This window comes from Saccostrea echinata, unplaced genomic scaffold, assembly GCF_033153115.1.
Source record: "Saccostrea echinata isolate AGI-Se365-2 ecotype Australia unplaced genomic scaffold, CSIRO_AGI_Sech_v1 ptg000056l, whole genome shotgun sequence".
NCBI lineage: Eukaryota > Metazoa > Mollusca > Bivalvia > Ostreida > Ostreidae > Saccostrea > Saccostrea echinata.
Window position 1 is genome coordinate 8337316 of NW_026889805.1, and position 17873 is coordinate 8355188.

The following is a 17873-nucleotide window of genomic DNA, read 5'->3' on the forward strand; positions in this document are numbered from 1 at the left end:
AACAATCTTGTAACAGACTCACTTATAAGGAAATCTCAGTAAAAAGAAAACTGTCAACATTCTTGTAACAGACTCACTTATAAGGAAATCTCAGTAAAAAGAAAACTGTCAACAATCTTGTAACAGACTCACTTATAAGGAAATCTCAGTAAAAAGAAAACTGTCAACAATCTTGTAACAAACTCACTTATAAGGAAATCTCAGTAAAAAGAAAACTGTCAACAATCTTGTAACAGACTCACTTATAAGGAAATCTCAGTAAAAAGAAAACTGTCAACAATCTTGTAACAAACTCACTTATAAGGAAATCTCAGTAAAAAGAAAACTGTCAACAATCTTGTAACAGACTCACTTATAAGGAAATCTCAGTAAAAAGAAAACTCTCAACAATCTTGTAACAAACTCACTTATAAGGAAATCTCAGTAATAAGAAAACTGTCAACAATCTTGTAACAGACTCACTTATAAGGAAATCTCAGTAATAAGAAAACTGTCAACAATCTTGTAACAGACTCACTTATAAGGAAATCTCAGTAAAAAGAAAACTGTCAACAATCTTGTAACAAACTCACTTATAAGGAAATCTCAGTAATAAGAAAACTGTCAACAATCTTGTAACAGACTCACTTATAAGGAAATCTCAGTAAAAAGAAAACTGTCAACAATCTTGTAACAGACTCAGTAATAAGAAAACTGTCAACAATCTTGTAACAGACTCACTTATAAGGAAATCTCAGTAATAAGAAAACTGTCAACAATCTTGTAACAGACTCACTTATAAGGGAATCTCAGTAATAAGAAAACTGTCAACAATCTTGTAACAGACTCGCTTATAAGGAAATCTCAGTAATAAGAAAACTGTCAACAGTCTTGTAACAGACTCAGTAATAAGAAAACTGTCAACAATCTTGTAACAGACTCGCTTATAAGGAAATCTCAGTAATAAGAAAACTGTCAACAGTCTTGTAACAGACTCACTTATAAGGAAATCTCAGTAATAAGAAAACTGTCAACAATCTTGTAACAAACTCACTTATAAGGAAATCTCAGTAATAAGAAAACTGTCAACAATCTTGTAACAGACTCACTTATAAGGAAATCTCAGTAATAAGAAAACTGTCAACAGTCTTGTAACAGACTCAGTAATAAGAAAACTGTCAACAATCTTGTAACAGACTTGCTTATAAGGAAATCTCAGTAATAAGAAAACTGTCAACAGTCTTGTAACAGACTCAGTAATAAGAAAACTGTCAACAATCTTGTAACAGACTCGCTTATAAGGAAATCTCAGTAATAAGAAAACTGTCAACAATCTTGTAACAGACTCACTTATAAGGAAATCTCAGTAAAAAGAAAACTGTCAACAATCTTGTAACAAACTCACTTATAAGGAAATCTCAGTAATAAGAAAACTGTCAACAGTCTTGTAACAGACTCACTTATAAGGAAATCTCAGTAATAAGAAAACTGTCAACAGTCTTGTAACATACTCACTTATAAGGAAATCTCAGTAATAAGAAAACTGTCAACAATCTTGTAACAGACTCACTTATAAGGAAATCTCAGTAATAAGAAAACTGTCAACAATCTTGTAACAGACTCACTTATAAGGAAATCTCAGTAATAAGAAAACTGTCAACAATCTTGTAACAGACTCACTTATAAGGAAAGCTCAGTAATAAGAAAACTGTCAACAATCTTGTAACAGACTCACTTATAAGGAAATCTCAGTAATAAGAAAACTGTCAACAGTCTTGTAACAGACTCACTTATAAGGAAATCTCAGTAATAAGAAAACTGTCAACAGTCTTGTAACAGACTCACTTATAAGGAAATCTCAGTAATAAGAAAACTGTCAACAATCTTGTAACAGACTCAGTAATAAGAAAACTGTCAACAATCTTGTAACAGACTCACTTATAAGGAAATCTCAGTAAAAAGAAAACTGTCAACAATCTTGTAACAGACTCACTTATAAGGAAATCTCAGTAATAAGAAAACTGTCAACAATCTTGTAACAGACTCACTTATAGGGAAATCTCAGTAAAAAGAAAACTGTCAACAATCTTGTAACAGACTCACTTATAAGGGAATCTCAGTAAAAAGAAAACTGTCAACAATCTTGTAACAGACTCACTTATAAGGGAATCTCAGTAAAAAGAAAACTGTCAACAATCTTGTAACAGACTCACTTATAAGGGAATCTCAGTAAAAAGAAAACTGTCAACAGTCTTGTAACAGACTCACTTATAAGGAAATCTCAGTAATAAGAAAACTGTCAACAATCTACTCACAGACTTTCCCTATTGGTATTAGTTAAATATAAGCATATATTCCATTCTTCTGTAAAATTTAATAACATTGCAATTTTTCAAGAACTGCTGTCCAAAAAGTAGCTCTGAAGACATGTTAGAGGGAACTTGATTTATAGGTAAAGATAACATCTGATGTTTAAGCAAGGGTTGTCTTCCTTGATACAGAACAGTTATTGTTATACCAGCTTTTATCTGTGTATGGATATTCATAACTGTCTTTTTTATACTTGAAAATCCTTTTTATTTACAAGCAGTTACTTTATTCAAATTTTTAACTATTGTATTGTTTTTGTGATTGTGATGCCTACATTTAGAACACAGGAGGGAGATCATTAGGAGATAAGATATGCTAAGTGTATCTTGTGTGTTATATGTAGGAGGTATTGTATTACATGCTTCTGATGCATGTGATAAGACTGATTAATAGTGTATGAGTGTAATGACGTCTACTTTGAGAGAGTGAGTGATAGAATTTGTAATACTGTTGTAAAACTAACACTGTGGCAACACAGTGGATATAGTAGCCTGCTTTAAAAGCTAGTCTCCCAAGTATGATCTGAAATGCCATGACATGCCAACAATTTATTTTATTGAGACATGTTCAGTCAATTATTAATGGGGTTATGTTAATACATTTATAGCAGTTTGTGACTTTTATTGAAGAATTAGGAAGGGGGGATACTGGAATCACCATGTCCATCTGTCTAGCTGTTCATTTGTCTGTAGACACTTGTTTTTGTCCAGAGATTATCTCCAAATCTGTGCAATAGTTTCCGTTTTTTTGTCATTTTATAGGATAATAGAATTTCAATATGTGCACCCTGTACTTTCAGAATGATTCGTCAAAACTTGAAAGTGTTTTAGCATTTTTATGGATTCATTGTACCTCACTTCTGTGATAGGGGTAAGCAGAGTATAATTCTTGTTTAGACTTTACTTTGAAACTAAACACGCTTTTAAAGCTCATACTTGATTACAAAGGTAGATTGTGATTAGAGATGTTTCCTAACCTTGTACCAAGGTCATTTGCATAAGGACAAGGTCACAAGGTACTTAAGTATTGCATTATTGTTCTAGCCACCATTTTGAAATGGAGAAGCATTAGAAGCTGATACTTGAAAAGGTTGCTAGTGATTTGAGTATATGTCCTGACTCTAGCTCAGAGTAAGTTTGACAAGGTCACAGGTTTCAGAAGTGTGAAGTTCTTGCCTTGGTCATATTTTGAAGCAAACAGACATTAAAGAAAACTATTCTGAGCATAAAAGTTTACTGTGATTAATAGAGAGTTTGTAACAACCCAGTACCATGTTCTGGATTAAGGTCAAGATATCTGAGTTCAAAGTGTAAAATTCTAAGAATTATCATTGAAAAGGCAACTGTAAAAATCACTTATTTTCATGAAGTCAAATTTTTGGGGTTTGGAGGAAAAATGTTTCTTGGGGATCTGATTTTGTTGATGAAGAAGTATTCTGTTGTTGTATGTTTGAAAATTTACATTTTGGAGGAAATCTTCAAACCACATAAAACAACAAAAATTAAACCCATGTGAAAATAAGTATTTTTACAATGTCTGATTCTTAATGTTTGTAATTGAGCCTTCTTGATTCAGGGGCCATCTCATATTTGGCAACTAGAGCATGATGACAAATATTTGTGGGTGTCAGTTTTGAACTTATTTTGCATTTACTTAAGTATCAGATACTATCTACAATGAATTGTCTGTCCCATGAAGTAGACTAAACCCACCAGGAAGAGAGATAGAAAAAAGAGATACGATTGATGTTGAGGCATTCAACATCAATTGAGAAATTAAATGTTGTTATACTTAAGTTATACTTAAGTTGATATTTTGATGTCAACCTCTATAGGTGTAGGCTGTCTCTATTTGGTCTATTTATTTATTGTCAGAAACATTTATATTGATTACAATGATGAGTTACTAATGAGTGACCTGTTTAGTGCACTTTTATAAGAAATTGCTTGTTCTTTCACTTCAAACTTGTGTGCCTTGTAAAAGCTTTCATATTTATGGAAAGTTTTGCAGATTCATTTGGTGATAATTCCATATGCCAAGTTTATGCATTCATAACACAATCAAATGGAGAAATTTTTTCTAAATGATTTCTGTCTATTGCTATGTTTATTGAACTTGCACAAAAAAAACATTTTGCTACGGTTTAATCTTAACATGCATCTCAGAATCAAAAATATTGTGATTAATTATTTGCTGATACTTTGATGATTTCTTTGATTGATTTATGTGTTGTTCAAAGTCAACCTACACTAAGAGATATTGTAGGTCACATTTTGGAGTACACTCAACTGCCATAAAATTCTTGAATGTGGATTTGAGAACTTGATGATAGACTTAATAATTTTTCTACATAGGTACATAGTTTAGTCATTTGTCCCACTGTATTACATTTTTCCAGTGCAAAGCAATTCTGAAAGAGCCATATTTAAACTCCAATTTTTTTTTTTTGTTTTTGTTTTGTTTTTTGTTTTTTGTTCCTGATGTATTGTACATGTAGAATGCTCAAAAGATAAGATTTGAGATTACCTGCAGCTGCATATCAATTTTTTCCTTGGAAGTGCAATATAGAAAAAAAAAACACATGATACATATCTAGTCACATAACAGTATAATATAAAATAGTTAATATATTTTGAAAAGAGATTGTTCAATAATTATTCAATATTTTGTTTCTTTATTAATATTTCCTATATCAGAACTGGATTGTCTAGAAGAACAAGGGAAATAACTTTTAATTTGTAACCCCTGTACAAGAAATGTGACTTCAGATGTTAAGATTATTTGGTTAGAAAATAACTTTTGTGATCATGATTGAAAGAAGATGAAAAAATACATATTTCCAGAATCTAATTTGCTAAATATTTTAGAAAATATATTTATTCCAAAGTATGATCAGGGTGAAATATATGAAATTTTTAGGCCTATCAATATGTGCATTTTTAAGTTTTCTCTCCCCTTAGTGGCTGGAGTTTTCTCCCTTGTTCTACTTGAAAAAGGTTTTGTCATTAACAGTAATTAACAGTATGCAGATTTTAAGGGATTACAGGTGCCATGACTTATTTATTGTAGTTTTAAAGCCAAAATTTGTGATATATGTTTATATTAATTAAATAACTGATCATTGTGAAATGTCAAAATAAATTTTTGTGTAAATAAATTTTAATATTTGTTTTATTATCCCTGGACCTAAATTCTTGTGTGGTTATATTTGAACAGGAAACTGGCAAATTGCTTGCATGACTGAATGAGCAATAAGCCCTTTTCCAAAATTTGAAAATACATGACTCCTGGATGCAAGGTTTAGGCTGCAGAACTTGACTAATTTGCCAATTCATCATACATGTACCGGTATATAAAAAGTATATCACCATTTGTTTTTTAGATCATGTATGTCAAACAGGAAAACTATATGCATGAGAGGTTTTGCTAGGCCTTAGGGTGTGGCAAAAGTGAAAAAATTATGCAAACACTGCAAAGTGAAAGACGAACTCGTAGTTATAATATATGAATCACCTTGTCTGTCCATTTATTGGGTGCATTTCATGAGGGCCCATTTTTCACGTCATTGCTTTCATTTGGACAGAACGGCTTGGCCAAGATCAGGTGCCCATTTCCAACTACATCATGTTATATAGATGTAGCTCTTTATAGTTACATCTAATCTAAATGTCTTTTATTGCACTGCAAAGATCAGAAGGAGAGCTTTCCATTGGTATATAATATTATATATATAGTATCTGCATTTTTGAAAAAACAACAGAATAAAGTCAAAAATTCATAATTTTTGAAGCGTTATGCTGTTGCACTTGATATTTTGCATTTTAAATAATGGTTTATTAAAATTATTTTGAATGAAACATTCCAAAATAAATGTACTTTATTATAGAGAAATCATTCTGGTTTAGTTTATTTTTTACAGAAAAGAAAAAGGATAAAAATTGTGGAAATTATGACTAAATATGTGCAGATATACCTTTGTTATATAATTTAAGATTTATCAATGTTTGAATAAATGCATAATTTCTATCAAAAAAGAGCAAATATAATTTGTTTAAATTTCTTTTATTTAACTTAAGAAAGAAAGTACTATGAGAAAAATATAGTGGTTATATTGTAAAATGTGTGCGCATTTTGTATTTTATTTTCCGTACTGGTCTATTATTTTGTATAGTCCGTAGCCCCATATTTCATAATAGTTTGTGTTCAACAAAAGAATGTAGAATTAATCATGCTCTTGTTAAATATTTTCTATGAGGCACCGTTTTGGTATTTACTGCCAAAAAGTGATATCACCTATTCGAATAAGTGATATCACCTATTCGAATAGGTGATATCACCTATTCGAATAGGTGATATCACTCATTCAAATTGAATAGGTGATATCACCTATTCGAATAAGTGATATCACCTATTCAATTTGAATGAGTGATATCACCTATTCGAATAGGTGATATCACCTATTCGCATTTCTTACAACAACAAATAATGAATGCTCCCTTCCTCAAGATTATCTAGATTTTCATTGGAACCAAGCAAATTCGGGCTGCGTTAGGGTCTGTAAGTCTCGTCACGTGACTCGCGAGATTTTTCGATAATATTAAGTTCCAGGTACCTCACACATGGAGATGTGTATTGGGTTATGCATGTTTATGGTTTACACAAAGCGTATAAGGAAAGTTTAAGCAGTTGTACAAAGCCGAAGGATTCTCCGACTTACGATGGATAAATTGAGGGTCATAAAAGCTTGGGTGCGAGCAAGTAGGAGGAGAATTTCGATCGAAGTACAGGTAAACAAGTCAGAGAATGTCACCTGCTTCTTGGGTATTGTTGGGTGAAATAGAAGTCTTATATTATACATTTGTATCTGATTAGAATAGTTTTGTTATCATCATTCCAACTAATTTATTAACAGATTTTTCTTGAATTCGAGGATAATGATGTTATTACCAGTTGATTAAGGAGGAGTAGTGTAAGTGTCAGATGGGTACGAACGTCATCTTGTGACAGCATCACCTTTGTTTGGGTAAATAATTTGTTCAGAATACGCTTCATTTATCAACAAAAATTTAGCTGTTGCATGTCAGTAGGTCTAGTTTTTTAAGTATTCAATGTTTGAAAGCACTTATCAGGTCCAGTACAATCTTTTGATTTTACTATATATATAGCTTTATTAAGCTGTTCAGAATAGCTTAATTTAGCTATTTTATCACACTTTTTCTTAAATTTATACTTTTCTCAGCATGCACAAAAAGTCGCACCTTGGTGCAGTGATGATACTCAACCTTGAACTCATCTGAAATTGATGCATTTAAAACTCACTCATTAAAATCTCCTTGCATACATCATACATGTGATAATTTTTAGGCCCAAATACTGTACAGCAGTCCTCAAAATACAGGAATTTGGGTGAAAATACTGTACATATTGTTCATCAAAAAACTATACAAAAAACTGTAAAAAAAATATTGACCAAAAATCAATGTAAGAGGTTCATTTTTTAAGCTCTTCTGAGCCAAAGGCCCAAAGAGCTAATGCTATGGCCATTTGTGCGGTGTGCGTAAACTTTTTAGAATATGGGCCATAACTCAAGAACCCTTTGGCCAATTATTGTCAAATTTGTCACAGGGTATCCTTGGGCTAAGAGCTTCCGTTTACACTAAAACTAGGGTTGTGACCCTTAAACAAGGGGAGATAATTAGGAAAATAGAAACAAAAGAGACTTTGTACTCAAAGTTCTAAAAGTTTTTGGGCTACATATGCAATTGATAAGTTACTTCTTCAATGAATTTATAAAGGAGGCCATGCAATTATGGTCAACAAGATAATTGATTAATTCAGTACATTCAATGAGAAGCAATCATACTTATCCATGCATCAATGCACACAAGGTAGTGGACAGTTACTCAAATAATAGAAATTTATCTTTTGCTTAAAAGTAATCAAAAGTTGCAAAGTTGGAGCTATCTTTGATTTTGCTTGTTGTTTCGATAGCCCATAGCACAAATATGAATTTCAATAGTCAAATACATGCAACTTTTTGTCAGTATTTCTTACCAAAATAATTTTTGTGAAAAACTGCATATACATAGCTAAATCAAGCTATTTTGAATAGCTTAATAAAGCTAAATAGCTATTTCAAGCTATATAGCTAAATTAAGAGATTGTACTAGACCTGCTTATTTCCCAATCCCAACGATAAGACTTTCTTTATACATGTATATTCTGCAAATTCTCTCTGCATTTATCATTGAACAAAATTCATATGACTGCAATTATATGACCATATTCTTCAGTTTAGAGAGCATATTATAGAGGATATTTTGGTTAAAGTTTTGGTCTGTTTCATGCAGTGTTTGTAATATTCTTTCATCTTACACAATTGTATACATTAAGATTTATTTTATAGCTAAAGTACAAGAGAACTGCAGCATCTAAGACTACATGTACATCGACTTTGAATAATCTACCCGGTATATCCTCAAAAAGGCAACTCAAATACAGGTATGAAATTGATGTCACAAAATAAGTTTTTGGACTTACATTTACTCTTATAATTCATATACATATAAAGCATATAAAAATAAAAATAGAAAAGAATTAAAGGTTCATCAGGTGACAGCTCAATCATGTATGGAATATTATTAGGCCAAATAAAAAAATATGTGTGGTTCCCATTACCTGACCGTCCCTATTTTAGATCCCCAACCCTAAACTTTTTTTCGGCAATATTCATATTTATTTTCCGGAATTTTCCGCGATTTCCGTCATCCACTTCGGTATTAGTTTTAGTTCCAGCAATGGCGGCCTCCATGCAAAAATGGTTTCAACACGTAGTGCAAGTGTTTGATGGTGTTAAATCTAAAGCAAGCTAGCATGGCGTGGCAGTATACCATTTTCCAGCGCCATGTTTTTTTGTTTGTTTGTTTTTTGGTTGCCAAAATTAAATAAATATGCCCAAGAGTGGCGAGATTCAGTTAGTTGCTCTGTTTACAGCTGGTTTATAACAAGTGCATGCTGATTAGCCCCTTTATTATTTAATGCACGCAAAGGTGTGAAGTCAGGATAGGAAATCACTTCTCGCTTGAAAGCACACAGGCAGCTGGCCAGGTAATGTTTTTTGGAGTTAGGGGGAAGATAACATGAGAAAACATTTATTTGATTGCATTGATTACGCAAGAATTAGCCCAATGTGTAAGATAGATTAACTTGTAAACTATTAACTAATTTATATCAGGATCATTTCTTTTAAACCGAAAGTAGAAAAAAAAAACAGTTCATGAGGAAAAGTGAAAAAGAAGACTGCTGATATTACATGAATAAAGTCAACTTGCAAAACACCAATATATATGAGAAATGAGCTTGGAAGTATGAAGTCTTCAATGAGGCAAAAAGGTTTCATGATAGGATTTAAAATTTTAATAATATTAAATATTTGTAATTCTGACAAATTTGAATGATTCTATGTCATCTTGCTTAGGTGATTTATTTTGTTTTAAACATTACTGTACAAAGTGTAGGTGTCACATTCTTTTCCTCCGACAGCTCTTAGCAGAACTCTCAAGTCTGTTTTCTAGTTTATAGTTCAGAATTTATTATTAAGTAAAATAAGAACTGTTCTGGATAAAAGTAATTAATTAATTTCATTTATAAACACTGATTTTAAAAAAAGGATGTTCACTTTGGACTTTATTTTTTACAAAAAGAAAAGATTGTGTTTTCATTATTTTTGATTCAAAAATATTTGTTTCATATTCATAACTAGGGTGCCCCCTGCCAATGTTGACTAGTATTTTTAACGCCACATCGAAATGCCACTTATTTTCTCCTTCACTCTGTTCATCCACAAATAAAACATTTCTTTTCTGAACCATAGTTGGAAAAGACTGAATTCAAAATAAACAAAACATTTATTAGTTATGAGTTATATACTCAGCTCTTCACAAAATATTTCTGTTTTTTTGCATTCTATAATGTACAATTTTAGATTTTATATACCTGTATAAAGACTTCCGCAGCAGATTCCGGTAGAGAAATCATGATCTATATTTAAGATTTAATGTATAATGCTTAAGATATCCATTAATTTTACTTATAATATACAATTCTGAAATTAATATCATCCTTTAAAAACAAGGATAGCACATATCATCTTCGTAAACACTTAACATTCTAAAAAAAGAAAATATAATATCCAAATAACTGTTAAATAATTCAATTTGCTCATGCTGATTTTCTTCAAACATTGTATTTTCTAGATGAGTATGAACTCGAATGAATAGAATCAGCAAACAACTGTTTAAATACCCAAGACATTTTATTCACACATTAAAGCACATATCTAATCCATATGCTTAAGAGAAAACATATCTAACAATCTGCACATAAAATAGTTCACTTATGCTAACGAAAAGAAATAGGTATTATTTAGAAAAATTTAGAAAATCATTTTGTACAAAAAAAAAAAAAATCCCTACCTACCCTATTTTTTTGGAGGTGTAACCGGAACCACACATATTTTTTTGTTTGGCCTTAATGCTGAGTTTCCAAATGCAAAATTAAGGGTATTCAATATATTCCATACAAGTTGTCAGTCATTTATTAGTGATTTATACAGAGGTTCATTTGCATATAAATGTTGATAACATTGTTTTACTGTCTTTATTAACTTGTAATACTAAATTTTATAAATTGACAAATTCATTCTTTTTAGAAAGTGCATATAATTTGGAAAAGAGACCATCAATCCACTGGGGGGTATCGCATGAAAGCAATGATTATAGAATATTGTAAGGCTGGAGGAGTTATAGTACAACAGGCAGGCAAGTAATGGTACTTTGTTCTGGAAATTTTTCGCCCCAGTTTTATTTTTCTCATTCTGCCCTCCTTACAAGTAGGTGAATTTAAAACGGGACAAATTCGAAGAAGGCAGCATATATCTTTTAAACACAAATGTGTCTGATCAAATTTGAAAAGGGCAAAATTGTTTTCAAGGGTGAAAGAGTGAATATTTTAAAAATTAGAATGGGGTGAAAATATCCAATAATACAGGTTATATGTATTAACACAGTACATATGCATTTCTCTTTTCTTTATAATGAAAATAATTTGTTCTGTAAAAGGACAAATTTTGTTCTGATTTGTATCAAATAAATATGTGCCAGATTTATTATTTTGCAGGCACCTAAGTTACCATCAGTTGTGTGTCAAGCTGTGCAAAAATTCTATGTCATGTTACAGAATCTTTCTTAAATACAGGTATATGTCTGCTCATCTGGCAATCTTAGGACATCACTGGATGGTTTTGTTTAAAAAGATTACAGAGTTAACACACACTTCCAGCATGAAGACCAGCCAGTTGCCTCACCTGTCCTGACATTGTTAAAGGTAAATGGTCCTTTCAGAAAAGGATCTGACAATGCAAAGGCTTGCTAATCAATTAAAGATTTCTATTTACTAATAGGTAATTAATTTGAATTTCTGTAGCTTAAAAATTTAATGATATGAATTAAAGAAAATATTTTAATCAAAATTATTTTTATTTCAGTACTTTGTGACAGTGAAAAGACATGGCTTTAAATTACTGTATCAGAGATCAATCCAGGTTATAAATCTGAGGAAAACAATAAAGCATCCACTTCGAGCTACTTATATCACTGCCTTAATAAGATGTCTGCATGTGTAACTAACAAAGGACAGTGACCAGTTGTAGCTATGATATCAGAGGGCATCCTGAAAAACACTCATCACTAAGAATAGAAAACTTCAAATGACTTTTGTATCAATCCTTTTGAATTTCATCTGGCTTGGAATTTCAGTAGCCTTTAGCATCCTTCAAGCATTTCATGAAGTACATGTACCAATTTGCAGGCATAAAATGTTTGAAATAAAAAAAAAATAATTTCTCTGCCAATTAACAGTGTCATAAGCAGTTGATTGATATCACAGTTCCACTGGCATAGTATTTGTGGTTGAATGGTGCCATTTTTAAGAAAACTTTTCACAAAAACCTGGAAAACATCAGATGGAAAGGAGCATCTACAAGAAAAACAGTTAACACTTTCTTGAATATTAACAATGATATATCATGCCCATTTACATCCTTTATATAAACTAATTAACCTAATCATAGAGAATTATGTACAAATTTGTCCTTTTGTGTATTTATAGTGTATTAAATTGATTTTACTAATTAATAAATATTTATGTTTTTCACAGTCATTAACATTTACAAATAGAAGTACACATAACATAAAAATATTACATGTTTAGTAGGATAACGTGAAATTGTTATACCACAAAAACCATCGCTGACCTCGCCTCGGTCAGCAATGGTTTTTAAGGGGTAAGAATTTTACATCACCCAAAATAAACAGGTAATATTTTTCTTGTCATAAAATGCATTTTAAAGAAAACATCAAGGTGAAACGAATGTGCAAACATTCTGCACAGTTAACATTTTTTATTACTGTATATACTGTTACCCGTAGTCATGCATTTTCAACCATTGGGATGTAATGTTTGGCATACAGTATGGTAATAGTACTTGTTAACAAATTTTTTTAAACCAATCAAATTTGACTATTTAACATGAAAGTGTATCATAACAAATTTATCTAGCATAATGGTGCTGTAAGTAACCATGGAATGTGAGCTTGTGTGAACTTCATCCTGAATTATTAAGTTTTGATATTGTAAAAAAGAACTGTGCAGCCTAAACTTTAACTTGTACCTGATTTAAATGGAGTTCCGTCATTAACAACTTGGAAGTTGGAAGTTGTCACACTCATCATGAGTATAATAACTGGGGGATCTGCTTCATTTGCAGATACATGGATAACACATTCACTCAAAGCACTGTCCCTTTTTCAGTACCTTGTGCAGCCCTGTAATATATAATGACAAATGGAGAAAAATGCCTATTTCAAGAAAAAAAGTCTGTCTCATAATTGTAGGAGTATTGGCAAGGGGGGGGGGGGTCATGAAACTTGGCGGTTAATCCAGTTTGTATGTGTAAATGAAAAATGCCTTCTTCTTTGTAGAATAAAAAATGATTATTTTTTGAGTGTTTGTGACCATTTTTATTTCCGAATAGACAGGGTAGCTTAATAGCCTACAGAATGAGCTGACCATTTTTATTGTTGTAATTAAAAAAAAAAAGAATGTGTTTTCTACAAAGATCATATGTTATAGACGTGGTATTCAACTTTGTATTCCCATGGTCGATGCATTTGGGTACATCTATTTTTTTATTTGCTTTCAATGACATCGCATTCAATATCCCAAACTCATGTATACCTGTCCAATACTCCAAATTATACCACTGTAAGCTAAGTCAATGCTTTAAATTTATGAAACCAATCTGTAGATAAGCGTACCTTTTGAATACAGACGATTTTAGAAAAAAAAAACGATTTAATTTTCCCTTTTTGCTTAAGTATGTTGGCTAATCTTGGCCCCCTCGGAATAGCTTGTGTTTACGTTATGTAATGAAAAAATAAAGCAATTAAACGCTATCAGGGTTCGACACTAACCTTAGTCCGTTAGTCTCAGACTAATACATTTTCATTCGGACTAATAAAATATGTGGCTAATTAGTCCGAACGGACCAATAAAAATTTCTGAAAAACAATATCAATAAATTACCGATGTCCGATTCTCGACAACTTTTACTGGAAAACCCCGCGTGTATTTTTAGATTTCTAGTTTTTGGCGGGTAGTTACGCAATGCTGGGTCAATTCAGCGCTTAATTTTTCGACTGATCGATATGAAGTATAAGGTTTTAGCGATCATGATTTAGTATGACACTTTTAAGAAAGATGTTGGACGTTTTGGATGTAGTGGAAAGACAAAAAAAAAAAAAAAAAAGAAAAACGAGATCGGGAATACGATCGTATACTTGCTGATTGCGAGATTTCAATGAATCTATGGAATAATATATTTCACGTAAAGACTTTGTTTATTTAAAAAAATAATACGTATATTAATTGTCACGTTAAATTAATGTTAAAAAACATTGATGTTTCTTTTTTTTTTTGACGGACTAATAAAATCGCGTGCGGACTAGTAAAAGTAATGAAGCACTAGTCCGGCTGGACTAAAGCCTTAAAAAGTTAGTGTCGAACCCTGGCTATTTACCTGCATCTATCAATCCACTTTCTCCTCTTCTTTGCAACAATCGGGGATCAAAACAAACTGCAAGTTTAATAATTCCACTGCGATGCTTACAACTTAAGTAATCCATTGTCTCCAAGAACGCTCAGGTACCCGGGAGTTATAAAACGAAAGTGAAAGTCAACGAGACTTACAGACCCTTTGAATTTTCCTATAGTATACATGATAGATAAGTGTAATAAATATAAATTGTGAGCAAAACAAACAACAAATTCTACTGGGGTGCTTAAAACTAAATGCGAAGCTGTAATCTATTGTCTGCAAGAATGGTAAGTTATAAAACGAAAGTGAAAGTAAATGAGAATTAAAGCCAACAGTGGCTGTCAGCTATCATCCGCAACTGTACTCGGCAATGCTGGTACCGGACATCCATGACTGTACCTGCTCACTAATATCAAAAACGGAATGTCAGAGCAAGATTTTCCGGATTGTTCAACGTATTAAACTATATGTCGTTGATTAAGTATGGATTGTTTTTTAATGAAAAATACGAAATGTGTTAATATTTCTGATTTTAAATAAATCTACTTTATGGAAGGCTGTAATCGCCAAAACGGTAACGATAACTGGCTTAGTGAATATATCGCGGAAAATATATGTAAACTTGACTATGCCTAAATCCATTGCATGAATCGCTATTATCTCTAAAAAGTAACATTTACTACAGCGTACATTTTGTATATCTATGACTGTATCCTGTGCCTGATATACAACATCTGCGACTGTACCTGTGCCGTACATACACACTACCACTGGCTCAACCCGCGCTTGATTAATAACATCCACAACAAAAAATTCTGTGGATTTTCTCCGATTTAGATTTAAACTGAATTCAATCAAAGCGCAATTAACGCTAATCTTTATATTACCCATGACAGTGATACCGAGACAAACGATGTCAGCAGTAATTAGGGAAGGATCCAAAACTTTTACAGATTTAAGTTTAAAGCTTTATGTTCAGAGTACAATATGAGCCAGGTCTTTAATTATTTTTTTTTTGGGGTGGGGTGTGTGTGTGTGGGGGGGGGGGGGGGGCTGGGGGCATGATTTCAATATCCTATGTGCTCAATAATAATGATGAATTTAAAATTAAACATGCTAGTATAATTATAGAAAATATATGAGTAAACAATAAACAAAGCAAAATAAAAAAGGAAATTAAAATAAATATCGGAATTAATTTGTAATCCTTAATTTTATGTTAGAAAGTATAAGTACGTCACAATATTATCAATTTCACCCATTTCATTGATCACGCAAGTGGTGTCAATGAAAAACACAGGTTTTTTCCCATAAATATATGTCTTACGATATATACGGGTGGAATGGGCTGATTCACCCGTTTTCAATGTGTTATATATAAACATCTCAAGTGCAACCCAGGAAGTAGCCTCCTATGCCCTGCATGAAAAAGAATAGATACTGACAAAAAAACCTTTATTTATTTACAAAGTACATAAAATTTACTAGGCACAGGCATCAAAGTTGTAAAAATAGACTGGAAGACCCCCCCCCCCCCCAAAAAAAATTCTCAAAAGAAATAAAAATTAATTTTATATGCATGGAACAATTAACATCTTGACTGGTCGATAACCGTGGTGTGATACCTGAAATATGTAGGGTATGGTATTAAAATAATTGATCATATTAAAGGAAATTAATGCTATAATTATCGAAAACATCCGAAGAAAATATTTGTATAAGTAAATATTTTTATTAGATCCACCTCTCTAAGATTCTGCTGTACTGTCCAGACAACTCTAGAAATTTTACACCATGACTGTACCGGTGTCTGATTGACAACATCCACGACTGTACCTGTCCAGTACACACACTTTATTCTACATCCATGACTGTACCAGTGCTTATAAACAACATCCATGACTGTACCTGTGCCTTTTAAACAACATCCCTGACTGTACCTGTGCCTTATAAACAACATCCCTGACTGTACCTGTGCCTTATAAACAACATCCCTGACTGTACCCGTGCCTTATAAACAACATCCATGACTGTACCTGTCCAGTACTCACTCTTTATTCTACATCCATGACTGTACCTGTGCCTTATAAACAACATCCATGACTGTACTTGTCCAGTACACACACTTTATTCTACATCCCTGACTGTACCTGTGTCTTATAAACAACATCCATGACTGTACCTGTCCAGTACATACACTTTATTCTACATCCCTGACTGTACCTGTGCCTTATAAACAACATCCCTGAGTGTACCTGGGCAGTATACACATCTTACTCTACATCCCTGACTGTACCTGTGCCTTATAAACAACATCCATAACTGTACCTGTCCAGTACACACACTTTTTTCTACATCATTGACTGTGCCTATGTCTTATAGATAATATCTACGACTGTACCTGTCCAGTATACACACTTTATTCTACATCCATGACTGTACTTGTGCCTTATAAACATCATCCACGACAGTACCTGTGGTGTATACACATCTTACTCTACATCCATGACTGTACCTGTGCCTTATAAACAACATCAACGACTTTAGCTGTCCAGTACACACACTTTATTTTACATCCATGACTGTACTTGTGAGTTATAAATAACATCCACGACTGTACCTGTGCAGTATACACATCTAAATCTACATCCCTGACTGTACCTGTGCCTTATAAACAACATCCACAACTGTACCTGTCCAGTACACACACTTTTTTCTACATCCATGACTGTACCTGTGCCTTATAAACAAGATCCACGACTGTACCTGTGCAGTATACACATCTTACTCTACATCCCTGACTGTACCTGTGCCTTATAAACAACATCCATGACTGTACCTGTCCAGTACACACACTTTATTCTACATCCATGACTGTACCAGTGCTTATAAACAACATCCATGACTGTACCAGTGCTCATAAACAACATCCATGACTGTACCTGTGCCTTATAAACAGCATCCATGACTGTACCTGTGCAGTACACACACTTTATTCTACATCCATGACTGTACCTGTGCCTTATAAACAACATCCCTGACTGTACCTGTGCAGTACACACACTTTATTCTACATCCATGACTGTACTTGTGCCTTATAAACAACATCCACGACTGTACCTGTGCAGTATACACATCTTACTCTACATCCATGACTGTACCTGTGCCTTATAAACAATATCCACGACTGTACCTGTACCTTATAAACAACATCCATGACTGTACCTGTGCCTTATAAACAACATCCATGACTGTACCTGTGCAGTACACACACTTTATTCTACATCCATGACTGTATCTGTGCCTTATAAACAACATCCACGACTGTACCTGTCCAGTACACACACTTTATTCTACATCCATGACTGTA

General features: G+C 32.6%; 2 long non-coding RNA genes across 2 annotated transcripts; both read left to right on the plus strand.

The window, feature by feature from the left end:
* Positions 1 to 7304: 7304 nt before the first annotated feature.
* Positions 7305 to 11165, plus strand: LOC133173014 (uncharacterized). The gene is made up of 3 exons (XR_009718985.1): positions 7305 to 7372; positions 8756 to 8850; positions 11060 to 11165. It is a non-coding gene; the product is annotated as an uncharacterized LOC133173014 (long non-coding RNA).
* Positions 11166 to 11604: 439 nt separating this feature from the next.
* Positions 11605 to 12546, plus strand: LOC133173015 (uncharacterized). Its single transcript, XR_009718986.1, has 2 exons — positions 11605 to 11733; positions 11894 to 12546. It is a non-coding gene; the product is annotated as an uncharacterized LOC133173015 (long non-coding RNA).
* Positions 12547 to 17873: the final 5327 nt, after the last annotated feature.